Source organism: Scyliorhinus canicula, chromosome 1, assembly GCF_902713615.1.
Source record: "Scyliorhinus canicula chromosome 1, sScyCan1.1, whole genome shotgun sequence".
In the NCBI taxonomy this organism is placed as follows: domain Eukaryota; kingdom Metazoa; phylum Chordata; class Chondrichthyes; order Carcharhiniformes; family Scyliorhinidae; genus Scyliorhinus; species Scyliorhinus canicula.
The window spans coordinates 88,566,092-88,591,828 of record NC_052146.1 but is presented as its reverse complement, the minus strand read 5'-3'; the positions used below and the strand labels follow the sequence as shown (position 1 = coordinate 88,591,828).

The following is a 25,737-nucleotide window of genomic DNA, read 5'->3' as shown; positions in this document are numbered from 1 at the left end:
AAACAATACCATCAGTGGCCACTAAAATTCCTCAAAAAGGAAAACAACTTTTTAACAATTCTTCTGAATAGATAATTGAGTTTACTGTGTTTTATGCAACAGACTAACCATTATTGATGAGTCATGGAGGATAGGTCTCATGAGGAAAGGTTGAGGGAGCTAGGGCTTTTCTCTTTGGAGCGGAGGAGGATGAGAGGCAACTTAATAGAGGTTTATAAGATGATGAGGGGGATAGATAGAGTGGACATTCAGAGACTATTTCCTTGGGTGGATGTAGCTGTTACAAGGGGGGATAACTATAAGGTTCAGGGTGGGAGATATAGGAGGGATATCCGAGGTAGGTTCTTTACTCAGAGAGTGGTTAGGGTGTGGAATGGACCGCCTGCTGTGATAGTGGAGTCAGACACTGTAGGAACTTTCAAGCGGTTTTTGGATAGGCACACGGAGCACACCAGAATGACAGGGAGTGGGATAGCTTGATCTTGGTTTCGGACAAAGCTCGGCACAACATCGAGGGCCAAAAGGCCTGTTCTGTTCTGTGCTGTGCTGTACTGTTCTATGTTCTATGTTGACAATTTAAATTTAAAATTCAAGTTGTAAACAACTTGTGGTTGGAATGAATTACAAATCAATTTGAAACCTGACATTATATACTGCAGGTTGTGTGGACAGGGGTCAATGTGTAATTTTGTTCAAGTTCAGTGTGCCTGTTTTGGAGATATTTTATGATATTGACTGAGTAGTTATTAAATTTGAGGCATTAAGCTGGAGTTTTTTTAATGTACAAGAATTAATATACAAGTGTTGGACAATCTCTTTCAAACAAGGCCATTGGTTTACTCTGAAAGAATGCAAACGCAAAATCTAAAACCATGTAAATGCTCCCTGATACTACATACTAGTCCCCCCCAAAAAAACAACGCACTTAAAGCCTTAAAGGGCAATCTTGTTTCCGAACCGGGAACAACCCAAGCCTAAAATTCAACTTCAAATAACTTCATGTTAAAGATACTTTCACTGTCTAGTTTTATGCTAATATGTTACATTTCAGGATGTTTTATGAAATTATGTTCTTGGCCACTTGACAGTTAGCAACTTACAGAATAACAGAATTATTACAGTGCAGAAGCAGTCCATTCAGCCGATCGGCTCTGCACCAGCTCTCCAAATGAGCATTTCATCGAGTGCCATTTACCTGTCTTCTCCCCAATTGTTTCCTTTCAAATAATTATCCAATTCCCTTTTGAATGCTTCATTTGAATCTGCCTCCACCACACTCTCAGTGGGTGCATTCCAGACCCTAACCACTTGCTGTGCAATAAAGATTTTTTTTCTCATGTCACTTTTACCTTCTTTTGCCAATTACTTTAAATCCGTGCCCTCTCCTTCTCGATAGTCTGCAGTGTTAGCTCTGGCACAGTTGACAGCACTATGAGTTGGAAGACTGTTGGTTTAAGACAAAAACCCAAAAATCAAAGGCAAGTACCGATTGGCCTGCCAGAGATGTAGGCCAGAAATTATACACCGGTTACCTGACATCGATGGTGGGGAAAATGCTGGATGAGGATGAAATATCTGAGCATTTGGAATGTAGGGACAGGATCGGTCCAAGTCAGCATGGATTCACTAAAGGGAAATCATGCTTGACAAATCTTCTGGAATTTTTTGAAGATGTGACCAGTAGAGTGGACAAGGGTGAACCAGTGGATGTTGTGTATCTGGACTTCAAAAGGCTTTTGACAAGTTCCCACACAAGAGATTAGTAAACAAAATTAAAGCTCTTGATACTGGGGGTAATGTATTGCCCTGGATAGAGAACTGGTTAGCAGACAGGAAGCAGAGTGTGGGAATAACGGGTCCTTTTCAGACAGTGACTCGTGCAGTACCGCAGGGTTCAGTGTTGGGACCCCAGCTGTTCACAATATACATGAATGATTTGGACGAAGGAATTGCATGCAATCGCTCCAAATTTGCAGACGACACTAAGCTGGGTGGCAGTGTGGGCTGTGAGGAGGATGCAAAGAGGCTGCAGGATGACTTGGACAGGCTGGCTGAGTGGGCAAATACTTGGCAAATACAATATAATGTGAGTAAGTGTCAGGTTACCCACTTTGGTGTCAAAAACAGGAAGACAAATTATTATCCGAATGGTGGCCGTTTAGGAAAAGGGGAAGTGCAACGAGACCTGGGTGACATAGTGAAATGTCATGATGGAACAGCCACTGAAGGTTGGCATGCAGGCACAGTGGGCGGTGAGGAAAGCTAATGGCATGTTGGCCTTCATAGCAAGAGGATTTGAGTATAGGGGTAAGGATGTCTTGCTGCAGTTATACAGGGCCTTGGTGAGGCCACACCTTGAGTATTTTGTGCAGTTTTGGTCTCCAAGTTTGAGGAAGGACATTCTTACTATTGAGGGTGTCCAGCAAAGGTTCACCAGCTTAATTCTAGGGATGGCAGGTCTGACATATGAAGAAAGACTGGATCGACTGGACTTGTACTCACTGGAGTTTAGAAGAATGAGAGGGGCTCTCATAGAAACATATAAAATCCTAATGGGACTGGACAGGCTAGATGTGGGAAGAATGTTCCCGATGTTGGGGATGCCCAGAACTAGGGGGTCACAGCCTAAGAATAAAGGGTAAACCATTCAGGATTGAGATGAGGAAGAACTTCTTCTCTCAGAGAGTTGTGAACTTGTGGAATTCTCTACCACAGAAAGCTGTTGGGGCCAGTTTGTTGGGTATATTCAAGAGGGAGCAGACACAGGGAGAATGTGCCCCTTGCAGCTAAAGGGATCAAGAGGTATGGAGAAAGGGCAGGAGTGCGACATTGAATTTGCATAATCAGCCATGATCACATTGAATGGTGGTGCAGGCTTCACAGACTTACACACACGAAAGGTACTTATTAATAAAAAAAGAGACTAGCAGCCCAGCCGGTTGCCCCAGAGCAGCCAACCCGGCTGCCCCAGCCCCCATATGACTTCTAGCTATCTTCTGCTGAAGAAAGGACTCTACCCTCTGGGGGCATTGCCCACTCTCAGTCCCAATTGGTCCAGGTGACCCCTATGTTGCCCTTAAAGGGACAAACACCACAAATCACCACAGCTGCTTCCACTGCTCTGGGGTGTTTGGTGTTGGTGTATTTAGGAGTCCTGCGCATGATCAATTCTCCCGTATATTATTCCCCTGTAAATCTGGGGTAAAAAACCCACTTTACTGCCATTTAAATCTTGTTTTATATCAGGGTGTCTGGCATTTAGCACTGTTTACTATGATGGACAAATTCTAGCAAACAAAAACAAACTTGACAGAATGGGTTAAAACAATTCCCCCTGACTTGTGTCAAATAAGTGTGAGCTGTAAAATAACAGAACAGAATATCACCTGTACACATTCCAGAATGTATTGACACCATGCCCAGCTTTCCTTCACTTCAGCTCTTTGGTGTAATAGCCTTCAACAAATATGTATTGTCTCACATTTAACAGGATGCGTTTGCATTTCCTGTAAGTCATTAAAACCAAATAAATGTGTCAGTCCAACTAACCCTCAGCATGGAACATACACCCACAAGGGGTGTGAGAAAGAGGTATGGGGCCCCAACACTCGACTTTTTGAAGTGTGGCAGGTTTTATTCCGCACGCGTGAACACAACAATCTTCTGCTTCGGTAGACCATGTGACAGAAAGGGCCAGCGTTACATTTTTACTGTAACAATGCACATTGTAACATGGAACTGTCTGCATCCAGTAACCGGTCTTTTTGCTGCCTTTCTGGCTGGGTCAGAACTGCTGTGGTGTAGGTTCGGTGCTAGGTTGCTCAATAAAATGTGGTTTAAGGCTCCCCCCGCCCCCCCCCCCCCCCCCCCAAAAAAGCTGCTGGCATGTTAGGATATCCAGATACTGCCAATAGTGAGCAAACAATCAGAGATGACTGGTGTAGCAGACTGGGCTATACACACTTCCAGAAAGATATTCTCTGTATTGTAATCATTTCAATCCAATCTGCTCTGTACACTCAAAAAGCCAGGCTTTGACAGACAGTGGAAATTAACAATGTTTAATTCAAACAGCACCAGCACTGGCTGAGTGCAGGGGATATACCTCCTTCTACATCACAACACTGACATCTCGCTGGTGTCAGGGCACCGGGAGAGAGGGGGGGAACAGGAAAACAGCCTTTTCTCTGTGTGTGTGTACGGAAACGTAGTGACTCGCGGCCATAATCCGTGCAAATCTGCATCGGCGTCAGAGAATCAATTTTACTGGGGATTGTTAAACACGGTCTGGAGCCGTCATTTTCCCATTCACACATCACCAAGACCCATCTTCCCCGTTATAGGAAAACACACTTCGTTGCTGCAAAATGTGTGCACAACTTCATGTTTTATATTTAAACTCTAACGGTATTTTTTCCCCCCAAACGTTTCTCAAAGCCGCAGTCAGGGATGGACAGTCAGTTTTACTCGCTTGGCGAGAGCCGGTCAAGTTTGAGGGAGGTCGGTCTGTCCTTAAACAAGAGCCGGCTTCAGTGCTCACACAGCCAGACACAAATCGTGCCCGGATCGCTGCTTTGGACCAGAGGCAGTTCACGCAGCACTCGCTGTTTCTCTCTCTCTCTGGCTGTGAACTCCTGCCTGTGATCTCAGCAAATCCCTGAAACCTCGCTCGCTCCCTGTTTGCACACCAACAGCTCGCTTACCTCAGAGCAGCGCCACTGGCCAGGCCAGCAAGATGGTTTGCTGGGGTTCAGCTTGTTCCCCTTCTGTCCTCTCTCTCTCTCTGCTGATTAATTTTCCGGAGAAGCTCCCGCTCACGGCGCCCTGAAACAGCAGCTCTCAGTCAATTGCTCTGACTCACTCCACAACACAGGGGAAGCTGTAATCACACCACCCCCGCCACGCTCACACCATCGACTCTTCTGCACTCGCTCGCTGAAGACACAGAGGCAATTTATTTCCAAATAATGCACAGTGCTTTTCATTTGTTCTTTCTAAAGAAGGTATTCCGGGGCAACAATACCTAAAGCATCCTGCGGTCAGATTGGAATAAATTGGCATTATGGTGAACTTTTACTTCTCAATGAAATGCAATGGACGTTTATTTATTTATTTTTTGTCGATGCTTTTTGAGTGTCATTCGCTCGGTGTGAAAGAAGAGCGAGATTTCTCTGGGCACTTTGAAAAGTATTAGGAACAACAATATTTTATTGACCTGCGCGGATAAGGAAAGTATAGGGAGGAAATCCTGATAGTGCTGAAACATGTTTTGGCGAAATTAATAATCATATGATTTAGTTCCTACAAATGAATGACAGAATTAAATAGGGATGGTTTGTTTCAATTGTTTTTCATGCCCGATTTGTTAGAAAGGTAATATTTTGATACGGATGGAGGAACATGTTACACACACACATTTCAGCTTCAATAGCGAAGGCATCTGGATGACCTAGAGTCGTAGATTTTTACTACACAAAGAGGTCCTTCGGCCCATCGAGTCTGTGCTGGACATCAAACAATCTATTCCAATCCAATTTTCCAGCACTCCGTAGCCTTAAAATACATGTATCAAAAACACCCAAGAAACACTTGCATTAACCAGAAGAAAGTACTGGACCATCGTTCGCAGTAGCAAGGCATCTAATTGCATCTGCTGTTAGCATTAACCTGCTTTAACATTTAGGACATTTACATTTTCAAGTAGGGGTTCCTGAAAGTGAACAAAGAACAGTGAGTGGTAAAGTCACATTGAAATCTGGGTTCTGAATGGACAGTGGAAGAAACAGCATCTCCTTAAATAATCAGATTGAATCATTGTGAAATAATGCAAGGACTAGATAAGGAGGCCGAATTAGAGTGTATAAATTCAATCTCAAATAGAATACTGCAAGAAAGCCGAAGGTAGGGCGGGAGTCACCGGGGTCAGCAGAAGTTAGCTGGCTCACGGGAGTGCTGTGGAGGGAGGGGCGCGGCTAGGAGGGGTCCTAGCCTGGGGGGGGGGAGGGGAGGGGGGGGGGTACCGGGTTGCTGCTGAAACGGTCAGGAAGGAGCTGGAGGACGCAGAGGGTGCTGGAGGGGGGGAGTTGCTGCCGTGGGAAACTGGCAGAGCGGGGACGCTGGCCGGGGGTGGGTAAGGGATGGGATATGGCTAATCGGCAGGGGAGGGGGGCAGGGAGCCCTCGGATCCGGCTGATAACCTGGAATGTGAGGGGGCTGAATGGGACGGTCAAACGGGCCCGGGTATTTGCGCACCTGAAGGGACTGAAGATGGATGTGGCCATGCTTCAGGAGACGCACCTGAGAGTGGTAGACCAGGTTCAGCTGAGGAAGGGATGGGTGGGCCAAGTGTTCCACTCAGGGCTGGATGAGAAGAGTAAGGGGGTGGCGATCCTGGTGGGAAGAAGGTGTCGTTTGAGGCATTAAATGTGGTGGCTGACAGTGGCGGGAGGTATGTGATGGTGAGTGGCAAGCTGCAGGGGGAGCGGGTGGTGTTGGTGAATGTTTATGCCCCAAATTGGGACGATGCGGGGTTTATGCGGCGTATGTTGGGCCGCATTCCGGACCTGGAGGTGGGGGGCCTGGTCATGGGGGGGACTTCAACACGGTGCTGGATCCCCCATTGGATCGATCAAGTCCCGGACGGATAGGAGGCCGGCGGCGGCTAAGGTGCTGAGGGGATTCATGGACCAGATGGGGGGGGTGGACCCCTGGAGGTTTGTGAGACCAAGGGCCAGGGAATACTCGTTTTTCTCCCACATACATAAGGCCTACTCGAGGATTGATTTTTTTTTGTCCTGAGCAGGGGGCTGGTGTCGAGGTTAGAGGAAATGGAATACTCCGCCATTGCCATTTCGGATCATGCCCCGCACTGGATGGACCTTGGGCTGGGGGAAGAGAGGGACCAACGTCCGCTCTGGCGCATGGAGGTGGGGCTGTTGGCAGATGAGGTGGCCGGGAGGGTCCGGGGGTGTATTGAGAGATACCCCGAGGCCAATGATAACGGGGAGGTTCGAGTGGGGACGGTCTGGGAGGCATTGAAGGCGGTGATGGGGGGGGGGAATTGATCTCCATCCGAACCCATAGGGAGAGGGGGGAGCAGAGGGAGAGGGAGAGACTGATAGGGGAGATGGTGCAGGTGGATAGGAGATACGCGGAGGCCCCAGAGGAGGGACTGCTGGAGGAGAGGCGTAGCCTTCAGGCCAGATTTGACCTATTGACTACCAGAAAGGCGGAAGCTCAGTGGAGGAAAGCACAGGGGGCGGTGTATGAATACGGGGAGAAGGCGAGCAGGATGCTGGCGCACCAGCTCCGGAAGCGAGATGCGGCCAGGGAGATTGGGGGAGTGATGGATGGAGCTGGGAAGGTGGTGCGGAGGGGGGTAGATGTTAATGGGGTCTTCAAGGACTTCTATGGGGAACTGTACCGGTCTGAACCCCCGGTGGAGGGGGTTGGAATGGGGCGCTTCTTGAACAAGCTGCGATTTCCGAGGGTGGAGGAGGAGCAGGTGGAGGGACTAGGGGCGCTGATCGAATTGGAGGAGGTGGTCAAGGGGATAGGGAGCATGCAGTCGGGGAAGGCGCCGGGGCCGGACAGGTTTCCGGCGGAATTTTATAAAAGGTATGTGGACCTGTTGGGCCCCCTGTTGGTCCGGACCTTTAACGAGGCAAGGGAGGGGGGGGGCTTTGCCCCCAACTATGTCACGGGTGCTGATTTCCTTGATCCTGAAGCGGGACAAGGACCCTCTGCAGTGCGGATCATATAGGCCGATTTCGCTGCTGAAAGCCGATGCTAAGCTGCTGGCAAAGATCCTGGCCACTAGAATAGAGGATTGCGTGCCCGGGGTCATTCATGAGGACCAGACGGGGTTTGTGAAGGGAATGCAGCTGAATACAAACGTACGAAGGCTCCTCAACGTTATTATGATGCCGGCTGTGGAAGGGGAGGCGGAGATAGTGGTGGCATTAGATGCAGAGAAGGGCTTCGATAGGGTTGAGTGGGAGTATTTGTGGGAGGTGTTGAAGAGGTTTGGGTTTGGGGAGGGGTTTATCCGGTGGGTGAGGCTGCTCTACGAGGCCCCGATGGCGAGTGTAGCCACAAATAGGAGGAGGTCGGTGTACTTTCGGCTGTACCGGGGGACAAGACAGGGGTGCCCCCTGTCCCCCTTGCTCTTCGCGTTGGCAATTGAGCCCCTGGCCATGGCATTGAGGGAGTCAGGGAACTGGAGGGGCCTGGTGCGGGGTGGGGAGGAGCATCGAGTGTCGCTGTACGCGGACGACCTGTTGCTGTATGTGGCGGACCCGGTGAGGTGATGAGGATTCTTAGTGAATTCGGGGGTTTCTCTGGGTACAAGTTGAACCTGGGCAAGAGTGAGGTGTTTGTGGTGCATCCGGGGGATCAAGAGGAGGGGATTGGTAGGCTCCCACTGAAGCAGGCAGGGAAGAGCTTCAGGTACCTAGGGGTCCAGGTGGCGGGGAGTTGGGGGGTCCTGCACAAGCTCAACCTCACAAGGTTGGTGGAGCAGATGGAGGAGGAGTTTAAGAGGTGGGATATGTTACCGCTGTCACTGGCGGGGAGGGTGCAGTCCGTTAAGATGACGGTGCTCCCGAGGTTTTTGTTCCTGTTCCAGTGCCTTCCCATCCTTATCCCGAAGGCCTTTTTTAGGAGGGTCAACAGGAGTATCACGGGATTTGTGTGGGCACATGGGACTCCGAGGGTTAGAAGAGTGTTCCTGGAACGAGGCAGGGAGAAGGGGGGGGCTGGCGTTGCCCAACCTCTGTGGGTACTATTGGGCTGCCAACGTGGCGATGGTGCGTAAGTGGGTAATGGACGAGGAGGGGGCAGCATGGAAGAGGATGGAGGCGGCGTCTTGTATGGGCACGAGCTTGGAGGCGCTAGTGACGGCGCTGTTGCCACTCCCTCCAACGAGGTATACCACGAGCCCGGTGGTGGTGGCTACCCTCAAAATTTGGGGGCAATGGAGACGGCACAGGGGAGAAATGGGGAGCTCGATGGAGGCCCCAATACGGGGGAACCATCGGTTTGTTCCAGGGAGCATTGATGGCGGATTTCTGGGCTGGCACAGGGCAGGGGTTAGGAGGTTGAGGGACCTGTTTGTGGAGGGGAGGTTCGCGAGCATGGGGGAGTTAGAGGGGAAGTTTGGGCTCCCCCCGGGGAACATGTTTCGGTACATGCAGGTTAGGGCGTTTGCCAGGTGGCAGATGGAGGGGTTCCCCTTGTTGCCCCCACGTGGGGTACGGGACAGGGTGCTCTCGGGGGTGTGGGTTGGAGGAGGGAGGATTTCGGACATATACCGGGTAATGCAGGAGGTAGACGAGGCCTCGGTGGAGGAACTGAAGGGTAAATGGGAAGAGGAGCTGGGTGAGGAGATTGAGGAGGTGACATGAGCGGATGCCCTGGAGAGAGTGAATTCCTCCTCTTCCTGTGCGAGGCTTAATCTCATACAGTTCAAGGTGCTGCATAGGGCCCACATGACTGGGTCGAGGATGAGTAGGGTTTTCGGGGGCGAGGACAGGTGTGCTAGGTGCTCGGGGAGCCCAGCGAACCACGCCCATATGTTTTGGGCGTGCCCAGCGTTGGGGGAGTTTTGGAAGGACGGTGTCGAGGGTGGTGGGATCCAGGGTCAAGCCAGGCTGGGGACTCGCAATTTTTGGGGTGGCAGTGGAGCCGGGAGTGCAGGAGGCGATAGAGGCCGGGGTTCTGGCCTTTGCGTCCCTAGTAGCCCGGCGGAGGATCTTGCTCCAGTGGAAAGATGCGAGGCCCCCAAGCGTGGAGGCCTGGATCAATGATATGGCGGGGTTCATTAAATTGGAGAGGGTGAAATTTGTTCTGAGGGGATCAGTACAAGGGTTTTTCAGGCGGTGGCAGCCTTTCCTGGACTTCCTGGCGGAACGGTAGGGAAATAGGCCGACAGCAGCAGCAACCCGGGGGGGAGGTGCGGGGGGGGGGGGGGGGGGGGAGGGTGAGGGGGGAGGGAGGGGTCTGGATTGGGGGTAGGAAGAACTGTGTACATGGGTCTGCGGGATGTGGCGGGTTCTATCTCTTTCCCTTTTGTTGTTTGGGTGCTCTTTTGTTTTTCTTTTCCTTTTGTTTGAAGTTGCTCTTGAAGTTGGGGGGGTAGTGTTCTTGGGGTGTGACCGCGGTTGTTTGTTAATAGAGTTAAGATGTTTATATTTTGTAAAAATTTCAATAAAAATTATTTTAAAAAAAAAAGAATACTGCAAGAAATTCATAGATCATAGAATTTACAGTGCAGAAGGAGGCCATTCAGTCCATCGAGTCTCCCAGTAACCCCACCTAACCTAAGGGCAATTTAGCAGGATCAATCCATCTAACCCACGCATCTTTGGACTGTGAGAGTAAACCAGAGCACCCAGAGGAAACCCACGCAGACCCGGGGAGAACGTGCAGACTCAGCACAGACAGTGACCTAAGCCAGGAATCGAACCTGGGACCCTGGAGCTGTGAAGCAACTGTGCTAACCACTATTCTACCGTGCTGCCCACAAATTAAAGAGGGATGATGTGATTATGTGAGACAGAGAGAGAAAAAGACAGGAATTAACAGTTTAAAAAATGACATTTCAAAAAATATCCACCAATTATTGCCTGGAGGAATGAAACTCCACAAATGTTAATTTTAACACAAAAGTAGTTGTTTGGCAGTAATTAACAATTATTACATAATTAACAATACATACAAAAGCACAGAATCATGATTTGGAAAGAGGGAGACCAATCACATAATCAAGTCTCTGCTAGGAAACAGACCTTAAATCATCATTTTCTGTGATGAGTTTAGTTGGTATCTAGCGAATAAATAGGGCAACTTTGTGCCATTCAGTGTGTTGAACAGTGAGGCAAACCACTAGCACTGTTGCTTCACAGCGCCAAGGTCCCAGGTTCGATTCCCGGCTTGGGTCACTGTCTGTGCGGAGTCTGCACGTTCTCCCCGTGCCTGTGTGGGCTTCCTCCGGGTGCTCCGGTTTCCTCCCACAAGCCCCGAAAAATGTGCTGTTAGGTGAATTGGACATTCTGAATTCTCCCTCAGTGGACCCGACAAGGTGCCAGAATGTGGCGACTAGGGGCTTTTCGCAGTAACTTCATTGCAGTGTTAATGTGAGCCTACCTGTGACAATAATAATAATAATATTTATTATTATACGATTTTGTGATACTAATGACAGAGTGATTCATTGCATCAGCAACTTTGGGATCTTGCTGGAAGTTGCAGTGGTATTTGTATACACATAATGCCAAGAGCTTCCTGCCTTGTTATTTTGACAACAACTAATGGCCATTATCACAACATTGCTTTGGATTATCAGTCGAGGTGCTGTGTTCTGGAATATTGGTTTTGAATCCAAAATCTGATGTGCAGACATGAGTTCTACCAACTGAGCCACTCTGACACAAATATTTTAACCATCGTGTTACAGAAGGAACACTTTCTGTAAGATTCTATGATTCTAACTCATAAACTTCTGAATTAAAGACCAAAAAGTAATGAGTAGGCCAAGGCTAATCATATATGATTTTGGTTTATCCATTTATTTAAAAGGAGATACACAATCGCTTGTCTCCTTCACTCAGGCCTCAGGTGCCCTGCTTCCCTTTCTATTATGATATTAGCTCCGGCTTTCAAAAACTTGCCATGTAAAAGTATTTAAAACCAGAACATGCACGGGTAAGACTAATTCATGGTAGATGCTGTTATTTGCTCTGCGACAGCAAATTAAGGACCCAATGCTGCATAGTGAGAGGAACAATCCTTCAAATTAAATCTTAAGCTGAGGCACTATTTAGCTGGAAATTGAAGATCCTGTGACACAATTTGAAATTGATCTGAAATACATCAGTGAGCTATTCTGGCCAATCTTCTTCCTTCATTCAATACTACCAAAAATAACTGATGAATTAGTCATTCATTCTATTTCCCCGAATTACTGCCTACGTTATTGCAGTCAATGCACTTCCAGGCAATTCAAGATATGTGAAGTATTTTAAGGTATTTCTGAGATGTTATTAGCTTGCACTGCATGAAAATCCTTTCTTAATTGAAAAAAATCCCAGAACTATTTGTTCAATATAGCAAACAATTTAGAGCCTTAGGCTGAGATGTAAATGTTCAGTGCAATGGCCACTTGTATTTATATATAACTCACTCCTTTCCTGTAGAAAAGGTCCAGATTAATCTCAAAAGACATTGAAAAAAGTAAATGCTGAGCCGAATAGTGAGACAAATACATGAGGTAAGAAGTCAGGTCAAAGGGGTAGGTTTTAAGAAGGACCATATACGATGAGAGGAAAATGGAGAGTAGGTTAGGAGGAGAATGAACATGTGACCTAAGTTGCTGATGTCACAGCCATTAATGGTGGATTGAATGAAGAGAAGGTATGTGTACAAGAGACAGGAATCAGAAATATAGTTCCAGAGATGTTATCACATTAGAGACCATTGCAGAAATAGAGAGATTGAGACCCTGGAAGAACTGAAAGACAAGTGGTAGGTTTCTCCATTTAGAGACTAAGAATTGACGCCAGTGCAGGATTCGTGGAGTTTCATAACAGCAAAACTGGCGCCACACCTGGACTGATTCCGCTACTGTTAATGGGCTAGCACCGGCGCCACGTGGAACACAATGAATTCTAATGGGAAATGGTACCAGGGTTGCCAGATTTGCAATTTACACTCAGGAGGCTGACAAGCTGCAGCCACATAATCACACTGCACGCCCCACACACACCATCCCAGCCAACTAGATGGCAGCAAGGAGATCGGCACCCCGATTCACAGACGCCGAGCTGGAGACCATCCTGAACACGGTGGAGGAGAGGCAGTTGACCCTGTACCCTGGCCTTGAAAGGAGGCTGCCAGCCATTGCCATTTGTCTTGCCTGGGTGCAGGTGGCAGATACGGTCATTGCCACCATCAACACTGTCCATGCCGGCCAGCAGTGCCATACAAAACTGCACAACCTCCTCAGGGCGGCCACGGTGAGTAGGCAGCACTGTGCACCTGGCACCAACCCACGTCCCACACAACCTTATCTTCCCGCTCCAACCCCCCCCCCCCCCCCCCCCCGGCCCACAACCCAGAGAGCGGCCGGACCCCCACCCTGCACCACATGCCGGTACCCATACCGACTGCCATGGCTGGGTGCAATGGCCACTGAGGCCACCAGCTACCCAATCACTGGGCAACATGTGTCAGATTGTCTAATACTGTCATTGTCCTACCCGCCCTACCCCTCCCCCAGGAGAAGGCTGCCAATAACTGCTGGGAGTGGGGGAAGACTGGAAGGGGACCGCTGGACATGCAGCCTCTGACCGTGGCTGAGCAGAGGATCCTGAACATGGTTGACAGCCCGGAGGAAACGGAGGTCGCTAGAATGGAGTTCCACCTGGACGAGGAAGTGAGACCCCACTGAGTTGCAGTTCCCCATGACATGAATGTCAACAACCCCCCCTCAACAACACCCCCACACCGCCCTCACCTTCACCCCTGCCCTCATCCCCACCCTCACCTCCACACCACTCTCACCCTTACCCCACCCTAACCCCCACACCACCTGCATGCGCATCACCCCTCTCCTCACCAGACTGAGGTCTAATCATACATCTTGTCTTGTGCCTTACAGTACCTACTGGAGATGGGGCGGGTCCACCTGGCATCCTCCGCCCCCAGCCAGTGCCACAGCCGGAACCTCCCTTTGTACCGAGTACTGATAATGAGAGCAGCTTGGATGACAGCCCTCGACCCGAGACTCAGGGGACCCCAGAGCCCGGGTCGGAGGATGATGCAGATTTTCCATCACAGCTGTCTCCAACACCCTCCACCATCCCAGGGACATTCACCTCAGTTGGACACTTTAGTGAAGAGGCTTCTGGGACACTATCTGGTACTCACCACACGGCTGATCCGGTTTATCAAGTTGAGGTAGGAAAACCCGAGGGAGCGGACAGTCAGAAGGAAGGCCGACCCCAAGAACCGTGTGCAGGAGCAAGAAGTGGTGCCGATCATGAGGGAGTCCACTCCCTGAGGGAGATGGTGCAGTCACTGGCTCATGTGACGCAAAGCCAGAAGGTGGTGACACAATCAATGGGTGATGTGGCGCAGTCCATATACTCCCTATGCTCCATGGCCATGAGCGTGCGGATCCTGGTCTAGATGAGAGTGGGCCTCCAGAACTGGCAGAGCCGAAGCAATGCTCGATCCCACTCCTGGTTGCTGCATGGGCATCGTTGTAGTGGGTCTCTGTGTCAGTCTGTGGCCTCTGGATAGGTGGCATCAGCCACGACCACAGCGGGTAACCACGGTCGCCCAGGAGCCAACCCCCCGCCCCGTCGGGGGGGTCGCGAAAATGTCATGAACCGTTCTGTGTGCCAGGATGAAGGCATTGTTCACAATTCCGGGGAGCCGGGCACAGAGGTGAATGCTGTGCAGCTGATGGTCATATATCAGCCGCACAGCTTTGTCAAGGGTAGGCAGCTCACAGCGAACATCAGGCGGCTGCTGAATGTGACAATGACCCACCCCCCGGGGAGAGAACACCAGAGGTGATCGTCTCCCTGGACGCAGAAAAGACCTTTGACAGAGTCCAATGGAGCTACCTCCTCGAGGTACTGGAACGGTTTGGGCTAGGAGCGGGGTTCACCGCCTGGGTGAGGCTCCTGTACAGGTTTCCGGCGGAATTTTATAAAAGGTATGTGGACCTGTTGGGCCCCCTGTTGGTCCGGACCTTTAACGAGGCAAGGGAGGGGGGGGCTTTGCCCCCAACTATGTCACGGGCGCTGATTTCCTTGATCCTGAAGCGGGACAAGGACCCTCTGCAGTGCGGATCATATAGGCCGATTTCGCTGCTGAACGCCGACGCTAAACTGCTGGCAAAGATCCTGGCCACTAGAATAGAGGATTGCGTGCCCGGGGTCATTCATGAGGACCATAACAGCAAAACTGGCGCCACACCTGGACTGATTCCGCTACTGTTAATGGGCTAGCACCGGCGCCACGTGGAACACAATGAATTCTAATGGGAAATGGTACCAGTGTTGCCAGATTTGCAATTTACACTCAGGAGGCTGACAAGCTGCAGCCACATAATCACACTGCACGCCACACACACCATCCCAGCCAACTAGATGGCAGCAAGGAGATCGGCACCCCGATTCACAGACGCCGAGCTGGAGACCATCCTGAACACGGTGGAGGAGAGGCAGTTGACCCTGTACCCTGGCCTTGAAAGGAGGCTGCCAGCCATTGCCATTTGTCTTGCCTGGTTGCAGGTGGCAGATACGGTCATTGCCACCATCAACACTGTCCATGCCGGCCAGCAGTGCCATACAAAACTGCACAACCTCCTCAGGGCGGCCATGGTGAGTAGGCAGCACTGTGCACCTGGCACCAACCCACGTCCCACACAACCCTATCTCCCCCCCCCCCCCCCCCCCCCCCCCCCCCCCCCGCCCACAACCCAGAGAGCGGCCGGACCCCCACCCTGCACCACATGCCGGTACCCATACCGACTGCCATGGCTGGGTGCAATGGCCACTGAGGCCACCAACTACCCAATCACTGGGCAACATGTGTCAGATTGTCTAATACTGTCATTGTCCTTCCCCGCCCTACCCCTCCCCCAGGAGAAGGCTGCCAATAACTGCTGGGAGTGGGGGAAGTCTGGAAGGGGACCGCTGGACCTGCAGCCTCTGACCGTGGCTGAGCAGAGGATCCTGAACATGGTTGACAGCCCGGAGGAAACGGAGGTCGCTAGAATGGAGTTCCACCTGGATGAGGAAGTGAGACCCCCCTGAGTTGCAGTTCCCCATGACATGAATGTCAACAACCCCCCCTCAACAACACCCCCACACCACCCTCACCTTCACCCCTGCCCTCATCCCCACCCTCACCTCCACACCACTCTCACCCTTACCCCACCCTAACCCCCACACCACCTGCATGCACATCACCCCTCTCCTCACCAGACTGAGGTCTAATCATACATCTTGTCTTGTGCCTTACAGTACCTACTGGAGATGGGGCGGGTCCACCTGGCATCCTCCGCCCCCAGCCAGTGCTACAGCCGGAGCCTCCCTTTGTACCGAGTACTGATAATGAGAGCAGCTTGGATGACAGCCCTCGACCCGAGACTCAGGGGACCCCAGAGCCCGGGTCGGAGGATGATGCAGATTTACCGTCACAGCTGTCTCCAACACCCTCCACCATCCCAGGGACATTCACCTCAGTTGGACACTTTAGTGAAGAGGCTTCTGGGACACTATCTGGTGCTCACCACACGGCTGATCCGGTTTATCAAGTTGAGGTAGGAAAACCCGAGGGAACGGACAGTCAGAAGGAAGGCCGACCCCAAGAACCGCGTGCAGGAGCAAGAAGTGGTGCCGATCATGGGGGAGTCCACTCCCTGAGGGAGATGGTGCAGTCACTGGCTCATGTGACGCAAAGCCAGAAGGTGGTGACACAATCAATGGGTGATGTGGCGCAGTCCATATACTCTCTATGCTCCATGGCCATGAGCATGCGGATCCTGGTCTAGATGAGAGTGGGCCTCCAGAACTGGCAGAGCCGAAGCAATGCTCGATCCCACTCCTGGTTGCTGCATGGGCATCGTTGTAGTGGGTCTCTGCGTCAGTCTGTGGCCTCTGGATAGGTGGCATCAGCCACGACCACAGCGGGTAACCACGGTCGCCCAGGAGCCAACCCCCCCGCCCCGTCGGGGGGGTCGCGAAAATGTCATGAACCGTTCTGTGTGCCAGGATGAAGGCATTGTTCACAATTCCGGGGAGCCGGGCACAGAGGTGAATGCTGTGCAGCTGATGGTCATATATCAGCCGCACAGCTTTGTCAAGGGTAGGCAGCTCACAGCGAACATCAGGCGGCTGCTGAATGTGATAATGACCCACCCCCCGGGGAGAGAACACCAGAGGTGATCGTCTCCCTGGACGCAGAAAAGACCTTTGACAGAGACCAATGGAGCTACCTCCTCGAGGTACTGGAACGGTTTGGGCTAGGAGCGGGGTTCACCACCTGGATGAGGCTCCTGTACAGCGCACCCAAAGCAAACTAACACCACCAGCTCTGAATACTTCTAGCTACAGAGAGGAATAAGGCAGGGCTGCCTCCTGTCTCCACTCTTGTTCACGCCAGCGATCAAACCCCTGGCGATAGCCCTGCGGGACGCAAAAAGCTGGAAGGCAATCTGGAGAGGAGACAGAGAGCACAGAGTCTCAGTCTATGCAGATAACCTGCTCCTCTATGTCTCGAAGCCACAGGAGGGACTGAAGGCAATACTGCAAATGCTGAAAGAGTTTGGAACCTTCTCGGGCTACAAACTTAACCTGGGCAAAAGCGAGACATTCCCAGTGAACCCAAAAGGGGGAGGGACAGAGCTGAAGGGCTCCCGTTTAAAACGGCCCAGACAGATTCCGTTACCTGGGGATCCAAATACCCAGAGACGGAGCACAGATCCACAAGTGGAACCTGACCAGCCTGGTGGAGGAAGTAAGAAAAGACCTTCAACGGTGGGGCTCACTCCCACTCTCCCTGGCGGGAAGAGTGCAGACGATCAAGATGAACGTACTGCCAAGGTTCCTCTTCCTGTTTAGATCCATCCCGATCTTCATCCCCAAGGCCTTTTTCCAAAACGTAGACAGTCTAATCTTGGCATTTGTGTGTGGGGGGGGGGGTTGTAAGAATTCTTCCCAAACCGACACTGCAAAGAGGGAAAGTCAGAGGGGGCCTGGCCTTACCAAACCTACAATACTACCACTGGGCAGCAACGGCAGAAAGAGTGAGGGGATGGGTACAAGAACCTGACACAGGTTGGGTACAAATGGAGGAGACATCCTGCAAAGGAACGACCCTCCGGGCCCTGGCCACAGCAACACTCCCATCCTCTTCGGCAAGATACACAACAAACCCAGTGGTAGCAGCCATGCTGAGAACGTGGACCCAGCTGAGACAACACTTCAGGGTAACTAAAATGTCCCCCATGGACCCCATCTGCGGCAATCAGATTCCCCCCAGCCATGCTAGATACCACCTTCAAAAGATGGAGGCGAGACGAGGGCACACTGACCATCGGGTACTTCTATGTAGGGCGCAGACTGGCGACACTGGAGGAACTGACGAGGAAGGGGAAACTAGCAAAAGGACAGGAATTGAGACACCTCCAAATAAAACACTTCCTCTGCAAAGAGACAGTAGGGTACCCCGGGGCCTCAGAAACCACACTACTAGAGGACCAGTTAGGCACAAGCAATGAGAAGTGGGGGGTGCTATGTGGGAAACTATACGGACAGTGACTAGACAGAGCTCGAACACCACTGGACGAGACCAGCCAAAAATGGGAGGACGAACTGGGGACAGAGGTGGGATGGGAACTCTGGAGCGAAACACTGAGCAGTGTGAACTCCAGTTCCTCCTGCGCAAGGCTAAGCCTAATGCAGCTTAAAGTGGCTCACAGAGCGCACCTGACCAGAACCACAATGAGCAGGTTCCTCCCGGAGGTGGAGGATGAATGTGAGCGGTGCCAGAGGGGCCCGGTCAGCCACACCACATGTTTTGGGCTTGTCCAAAACTTGCTGGGTTCTGGACAGCCTTCTCCCAGGCAATGTCCAAGGTTGTGGGAGGGGGAAGCCATGCTCAACAGTGGCAATCTTCCGGGTATTGGAGCAGCCAGAGCTACTCATGGGGAAGGGGGCCAACGCCCTTGCTTTCGCCTCCCTAATCGCACGCCGGAGAATCCTGCTCGGCTGGTGATCGGCAACACCACCCACGGCTGCAGACTGGCTCGCTGACCTCTCGGAATTTCCCCACCTGGAGAAGATTAAGTACGCCATCCGAGGGTCAGAGGAAGGCTTCCTGGATACTTGGGGGCAGTTTGTCAGCCTGTTCCAAAATCTGTTTGAGGCCAGCAACGAGGAGTAAGCTAAGAATATTTTAAAAATAAGATAGATGAGGAACCAAAGGACTGTGCAACCCTGGGGAGGGGGTGCGGGAGTGGGGGAAAGGCAGAAGGAAGGTGGGGAAACCACACGAGAAGAGGAATGGTGCTGAATCCAAAGGTGGGGGGGAGAAGACGAGGGGGGAGAGGGGAGGGGTCGACAACGGGGAAGTGGGGAATTATAGACGGATCCAGAGGGCAATGGAAGGTGCACAGAGTTAGTAAAATGAAGGACAAAATAAACCTCTCTGTACAATAAAGTAAATTAGCGCGGGCTAGAAGATGTAATGTGTACACACAACTGTTGATAAATAAGAGAAAAGCCGGCTGCACGTTCATTGAGTGGTATCCCTTTAGGTTTGTGTAGAGTGGCCTGTTATCTGCAGGAGTTTGTGATCTGCATCCCGTTGATCACCCCCTGGACACCTGGCATCCCGTCGATGGTGGCGAGCTCTGCTGCCAGGGCATCCTGGTGGGCTCGGTCCACATTGAAATGGATGTATGAGCTGCTTGAGCATATAGGGCTTCCATGATGGAATGGTTGCACCTGTCATTGAGATCTGTGAGATCCTGCACAGGTCTCCACTCAGCGCCTGGAAGGACCATGTGGTGTAAAGGTTCAGGGCAACAGTCATCTTGGCAGCCACCAGGAGCGGGTGCCCTCCCCCACACCCCCGCGGTGCCAGATGTGCCATCATCTGGCAGATATGTTGCATTGTCTCTCTCTGCTCAGCAAGAGTCTTCAACGGCATGCCCGATCCGGCAGGTCCTCGAATGTCAGGCATTGGCAGTACACACAGGGCCTCATGTGGCGCCTCCTTGGCACCTCCTGTTCCTTGGCCTGTTGGGTGGCCGGCTCTCCATCCTGGGCGGCTACCTCCTGTTCCTCTGTGGCCCGCTCTGCTGCTGCAAGCTTCGCTGCTGCAGCTTCCTCCTCCTTGAGCAGCTCCAGCTCGTACAACCACAGGGCCTTCCCCAGGGCTGCGGCGACTAGCAGGAAGGCCACCATCGCTGGCTGAATTCCAATATCCATGGTCTACAGGGGGTGAAATGCCGGCATGTTAGCATAATGCATACCCTTGTCCAACCAGGTCCATGCTGCCACCGCATGTCCCACCCCCCATCTTCGCTCCTCGTGTTGCCCGGCACCTTGGGGGCCTCTGGTCCCGGCACCTGTTCCTGGAGTACCGTCGGCTGGCATTGCCTTTGCCAGGGGTATGCTCCGCGGCCCCCGCTCACTGGCTACTGTAGGCTTTGCCGTAGGTGGGGCGCCAGAGGGTGGAGGTTGGGCCAGTGAGTGGTGTGGTGGAGGGTTGGGTGAGGGCCGGTGTCACCAGGGATCAAAGTGAGTGGTCAGTGGGTGCGCAGCAAGATGCCCGTGGTAACGGCAATCGAGGACTGGACACTGCCCCAGGCCCATAAGGGTTCACCCCGGCCACTCAGCCTTTTCCCTCGTCACGCCCACTCCCTCAGCCGTGACAGGGACCATCCCACCCCTGCCAGCCTGACCAGTGTTTTTGCCCGGCAGGCCTCAGTCACTCCTCTCCATGCCCTACGCCCTCTTTCTCTCCTTCATCAGCGTGATGTTGGTTTCATGATTTTTAAAAACACAAGTGAACTGCACTGTCGAGAACTCGGCCCATCGGAGGAGAAGGATCACGAAGGCGTCAGAGAATACCGGGTTGAGTGCGCTAATCATATGCAAATGGTGTTTACTGTACGTGCATTCCGGAACGCATTTGGCGCCGCTGTCGAGGTGATGGAGAATTGCGATTTGGCGTCAAATCAGCACTCACCGCAATTTTTGCGTTGGAACATATTTTCAGCCCAGTCGCATTTCCCGATTTCGGCATTAGCCAACAGAGAACCCCGCCCCATAACTTTGCTTCCTCTCTACATTTAAGACAAGTCACACAGGAAATTGCCAAAATCCCCCAAAAATTTCAAATATTATTTTGTAATCGTTCAAAAAAAGTAATTCTAAGTTTTACAGTTTTCGAAATACATTGACCTACCGAAATAAAGGACATTTTCTGTGCAAAAACTAATTAACAGAGTACACGGCACACAGTCACAACAGGCCCAGGAACCAATGGGTCAATTAGACACACAGACTGGAGTTTAAAACAAGTGAGGATTATTCACTCACACAGTTGTGTCTTTAGGCAATGCAGTAAACAAGACCGTAACTAGGATCACTTTTAAAAGCTCTGGGGCAGGAGTCTCCATCAGCCGACACCAAAATCGGGAAATGCGATTGGGCGGAGTATCAGTTCTGATTCAATTCAATCAGCAATGGTGGCCTTACTGCCAGTCTCCGCAGCCCTGGGAGCTTTCCTGCGGCTGTATGAGCTGGTGCTGCTCGAGGGAGAGGAAGCTGCAGCTGGAGAGTGTGCAGCAGCGAAGCCTGCCCCAGAGGAACAGGAGGCAGTTGCCCAGGATGGGTAGATGGCCACCCAACAGGCTGAGGAGGAGGAGGTGGAAAGGAAGCGCCGCATGAGGCCTCGCGTGTACCGGCATCGCCTGTCATTCGAGGACCTGCTGGACTGGGCATGCCGTCGAAGACTCTAGCTGAGCAGAGAGATGGCGCAACGTTTCTGCCAGATCATGGTGCACCTGGCACCATGGGCAATGCGGGAGGACACCCTCTCCTGGTGGCCGTCAAGATGACGGTCACCCTGAACTTTTACGCCATCCAGGCACTGAGTGGGTACTTGTCCTGTATCTCACAGGGCTCGGTGCACAGGTGCATCCGTCACGGAGGCCCTATATGCCCAGTTGGCACAGTGAGGCAGGTTGTAACAGTGTGAACAGGTGTTTAATATGAACAAATATATACAGAATCATGCCCTCGCTCCTATAACTAAACTGTACCCTTCACCCGTGCCAATTTCACTGGTGTCTAACTTTCTGCCTTACAGGCCCTAACACGATGTCTAGGTGGATCCCCAAACGGTTCATCAGGTGTGGAGGCGGCTGCTGTGATTCCCACCCTGCGACAAGGGTCCCCGTTGGCGGGCATCTTCTGGGGCGAGCGAGTCTGCTGGTGTCCCAGGTGGTGCGGTGCCGTCCTGTTCGGCTCGCTTCCCACCAAATGCACCAGGGACAAGGTGTGTGGGGATGCGGGGGGGGGGTTCCAAAGTGCTGTGGTGTTCTGACACCTCCCCTGCAGGAGTCACCAGCACGGGCCTCATCACCTCCTCCTCCCTCGGGGTGCCCGAGGGCTCCCGGGCTACTCTATGGGACAGGAGTGCGAGTGGATCTATCCCCTGAGGCTCCACCGTCACCTGCCGCTGCCAGTCCTGGAGGCCCGCTCTTGTCTCGACAGGGGTCTGCACTCTCGCGGCCATGGAGCACAGGGAGTGGACCATCTCCCTCTGGGCCTGCGCCACCTCCCTCTGTGTCTGTGTCACATCAGCCAGTGACTGCACCATCTCCCTCTGGGCCTGCGCCACCTCCCTCTGTGTCTGTGTCACATCAGCCAGTGACTGCACCATCTCCCTCTGGGCCTGCGCCACCTCCCTCTGTGTCTCCGCCACTTTTTCCAGTGCCTGGGCAATGCCGCCCACATTCTCAGCCATGGTCCTCTGTGACTGGGCCACACTCAGGAGTGCCGCAGAGATGGCCAGGTGGCTCTGGCACATGGCTGCCTGTGAGAGGGCAGCCCTGTCCTGGACCTCGGCCAGCACCTGCACAGAATACCCCAGGCCTTGGAGATGCTGATCCATAGCCACGACCGTCGACCCCAACGCCTTCACCATGGATGCCACCCGTGTTGTTTTGGCCTGAGTGGCAAGCATGTTCAGCACAACCTCCTGCTGCAGGTGAGGTTGGACTCCTCCGATCGTCCGCCCCCTCGAAAGTTGCGACCTCCACCTGTTGTACCGGAGCAGCTGCGTGCTGCACACCAGAGAGTGTCCCAGGAGCCTCTTCACTGAAGTGTCCAACCGAGGTGAGTGTCTCTGGATGGTGGAGGGTGTTGGAGGCAGCTGTGATAGAAATCTGTGCAATCCCCGGACACGAGCTCCGGGGTGTCTTGGGTCTCAGGTCGAGGGCTGCCGTCCGTGCTGTTGTTGTCATCATTTCCCAGCACATGCGGGACCTCTGCTGTTTGTGATTTTCATTAATGACTTGGGTGAGGGAGTTGAAGGGTGGGTCAGTAAATTTGCAGATGATACGAAGATTGGTGGAGTTGTGGATAGCGAGGAGGGCTGTTGTCGGCTTCAAAGAGACATAGATAGAATGTAGAGCTGGGCTGAGAAGTGGCAGATGGAGTTTAACCCTGACAAGTGTGAGGTTGTCCATTTTGGAAGGACAAATCTGAATGCGGAATACAAGGTTAATGGTAGGGTTCTTGGCAATGTGGAGGAGCAGAGAGATCTTGGGGTCTATGTTCATAGTTCTTTGAAAGTTGCCACTCAAGTGGATAGAGCTGTGAAGAAGGCCTATGGTGTGCTAGCGTTCATTAGCAGAGGGATTGAATTTAAGAGCCGTGAGGTGATGATGCAGCTGTACAAAACCTTGGTCAGGCCACATTTGGAGTACTGTGTGCAGTTCTGGTCACCTCATTTTAGGAAGGATGTGGAAGCTTTGGAAAAAGTGCAAAGGAGATTTACCAGGATGTTGCCTGGAATGGAGAGTAGGTCAAACGAGGAAAGGTTGAGGGTGCTAGGCCTTTTCTCATTAGAACGGAGAAGGGGCGACTTGATAGAGGTTTATAAGATGATCAGGGGAATAGATAGAGTAGACAGTCAGAGACTTTTTCCCCGGGTGGAACAAACCATTACAAGGGGACATAAATTTAAGATAAATGGTGGCAGATATAGAGGGGATGTCAGAGGTAGGTTCTTTACCCAGAGAGTAGTGGGGGCATGGAATGCACTGCCTGTGGTAGTAGTTGAGTCGGAAAAGTTAGGGACCTTCAAGCGGCTATTGGATAGGTACCTGGATTAGGGTAGAATAATGGAGTGTAGGTTAACTTCTTAAGGGCAGCACGGTAGCATTGTGGATAGCACAATTGCTTCACAGCTCCAGGGTCCGAAGTTCGATTTCGACTTGTGTCACTGTCTGTGTGGAGTCTGCACATCCTCCCCGTGACTGCGTGGGTTTCCTCCGGGTACTCCGGTTTCCTCCCACAGTCCAATGATGTGCAGGTTGGGTGGATTGGCCATGCTAAATTGTCCAAAATTCTATGATTAACCTAGGACAAAAGTTCGGCGCAACATCGTGGGCCGAAGGGCCTGTTCTGTGCTGTATTTCTCTATCAAGCTGTGGCTGTAGCACTGGCTGGGGGCAGAGGGCACCAGATTGATCCGCCCATCATCAGCAGATCCTGCAAGACACAAGACAAAATGCATGATTAGGCTGCGGGCTGGGGAGGAATGGTGGGGATGAGGGTGGCGTGGGAGTGAGGGTGGTGTGGGGGTGAGTGATTGAGGGTAATGTGGGGTGAGGATGGTGTGGAGGTGAGGATGGTGTGGAGGTGTGGGTGGGGGTGGGGGTGAGTGGGGGTGAGAGTGGTGTGGAGGTGAGGGTGGGGGTGGGGGTGAGGTTGGGGGTGAGAGTGGTGTGGAGGTGAGGGTGGGGGTGAGGGTGGTGTGGGAGGTGAGGAAGGTGTGGAGGTGTGGGTGGGGGTGGGGGTGAGTGGGGTGAGAGTGGTGTGGAGGTGAGGGTGGGGGTAGGGGTGAGGTTGGGGTGAGAGTGGTGTGGAGGTGAGGGTGGGGGTGAGGTTGGGGGTGAGAGTGGTGTGGAGGTGAGGGTGGGGGTGGGGGTGAGGGTGGTGTGGAGGTGAGGATGGTGTGGAGGTGAGGGTGGGTGTGGGGGTGAGTGGGGGTGAGGGTGGTGTGGAGATGAGGATGGTGTGGAGGTGTGGGTGAGGGTGGGGGTGAGAGTGGTGTGGAGGTGATGGTAGGGGTGGGGTGAGGGTGGGGGTGAGGGTGGTGTGGAGGGTGAGGGTGGGGGTGGGGTGAGGGTGGGGGTGAGGGTGGTGTGGAGGTGAGGATGGTGTGGAGGTGTGGGTGAGGGTGGGGGTGAGTGGGGGTGAGGGTGGTGTGGAGGTGAGGATGGTGTGGAGGTGTGGGTGAGAGTGGGGTGAGAGTGGTGTGGAGGTGAGGGTGGGGTGAGGGTGGTGTGGAGGTGAGGGTGGGTGTGGGGGTGAGGGGGGTGAGGGTGGTGTGGAGGTGAGGGTGGGGGTGAGGGTGGTGTGGAGGTGAGGATGGTGTGGAGGTGTGGGTGGGGGTGGGGGTGAGTGGGGGTGAGAGTGGTGTGAAGGTGAGGGTGGGGGTAGGGGTGAGGTTGGGGGTGAGAGTGGTGTGGAGGTGAGGGTGGGGGTGAGGTTGGGGGTGAGAGTGGTGTGGAGGTGAGGGTGGGGGTGGGGGTGAGGGTGGTGTGGAGGTGAGGATGGTGTGGAGGTGAGGGTGGGTGTGGGGGTGAGTGGGGGTGAGGGTGGTGTGGAGATGAGGATGGTGTGGAGGTGTGGGTGAGGGTGGGGGTGAGAGTGGTGTGGAGGTGATGGTAGGGGTGGGGTGAGGGTGGGGGTGAGGGTGGTGTGGAGGTGAGGGTGGGGGTGGGGGTGAGGGTGGGGGTGAGGGTGGTGTGGAGGTGAGGATGGTGTGGAGGTGTGGGTGAGGGTGGGGGTGAGTGGGGGTGAGGGTGGTGTGGAGGTGAGGATGGTGTGGAGGTGTGGGTGAGAGTGGGGTGAGAGTGGTGTGGAGGTGACGGTGGGGGTGAGGGTGGTGTGGAGGTGAGGGTAGGTGTGGGGG

The 25,737-nt window shown here is 52.7% G+C and overlaps 1 protein-coding gene across 3 annotated transcripts in view; it reads right to left on the bottom strand.

The window, feature by feature from the left end:
* yrk (Yes-related kinase) overlaps nucleotides 1-4,942 on the bottom strand; it is a 380,926-nt gene extending 375,984 nt beyond the window's left edge. For all 3 annotated transcript variants that reach the window (XM_038795113.1, XM_038795103.1, XM_038795122.1), the window contains exon 1: nucleotides 4,704-4,942. The gene's annotated coding sequence lies outside the window, so the exon portion shown is untranslated. The remainder of the gene's footprint in view (nucleotides 1-4,703) is intronic.
* Nucleotides 4,943-25,737: the final 20,795 nt, after the last annotated feature.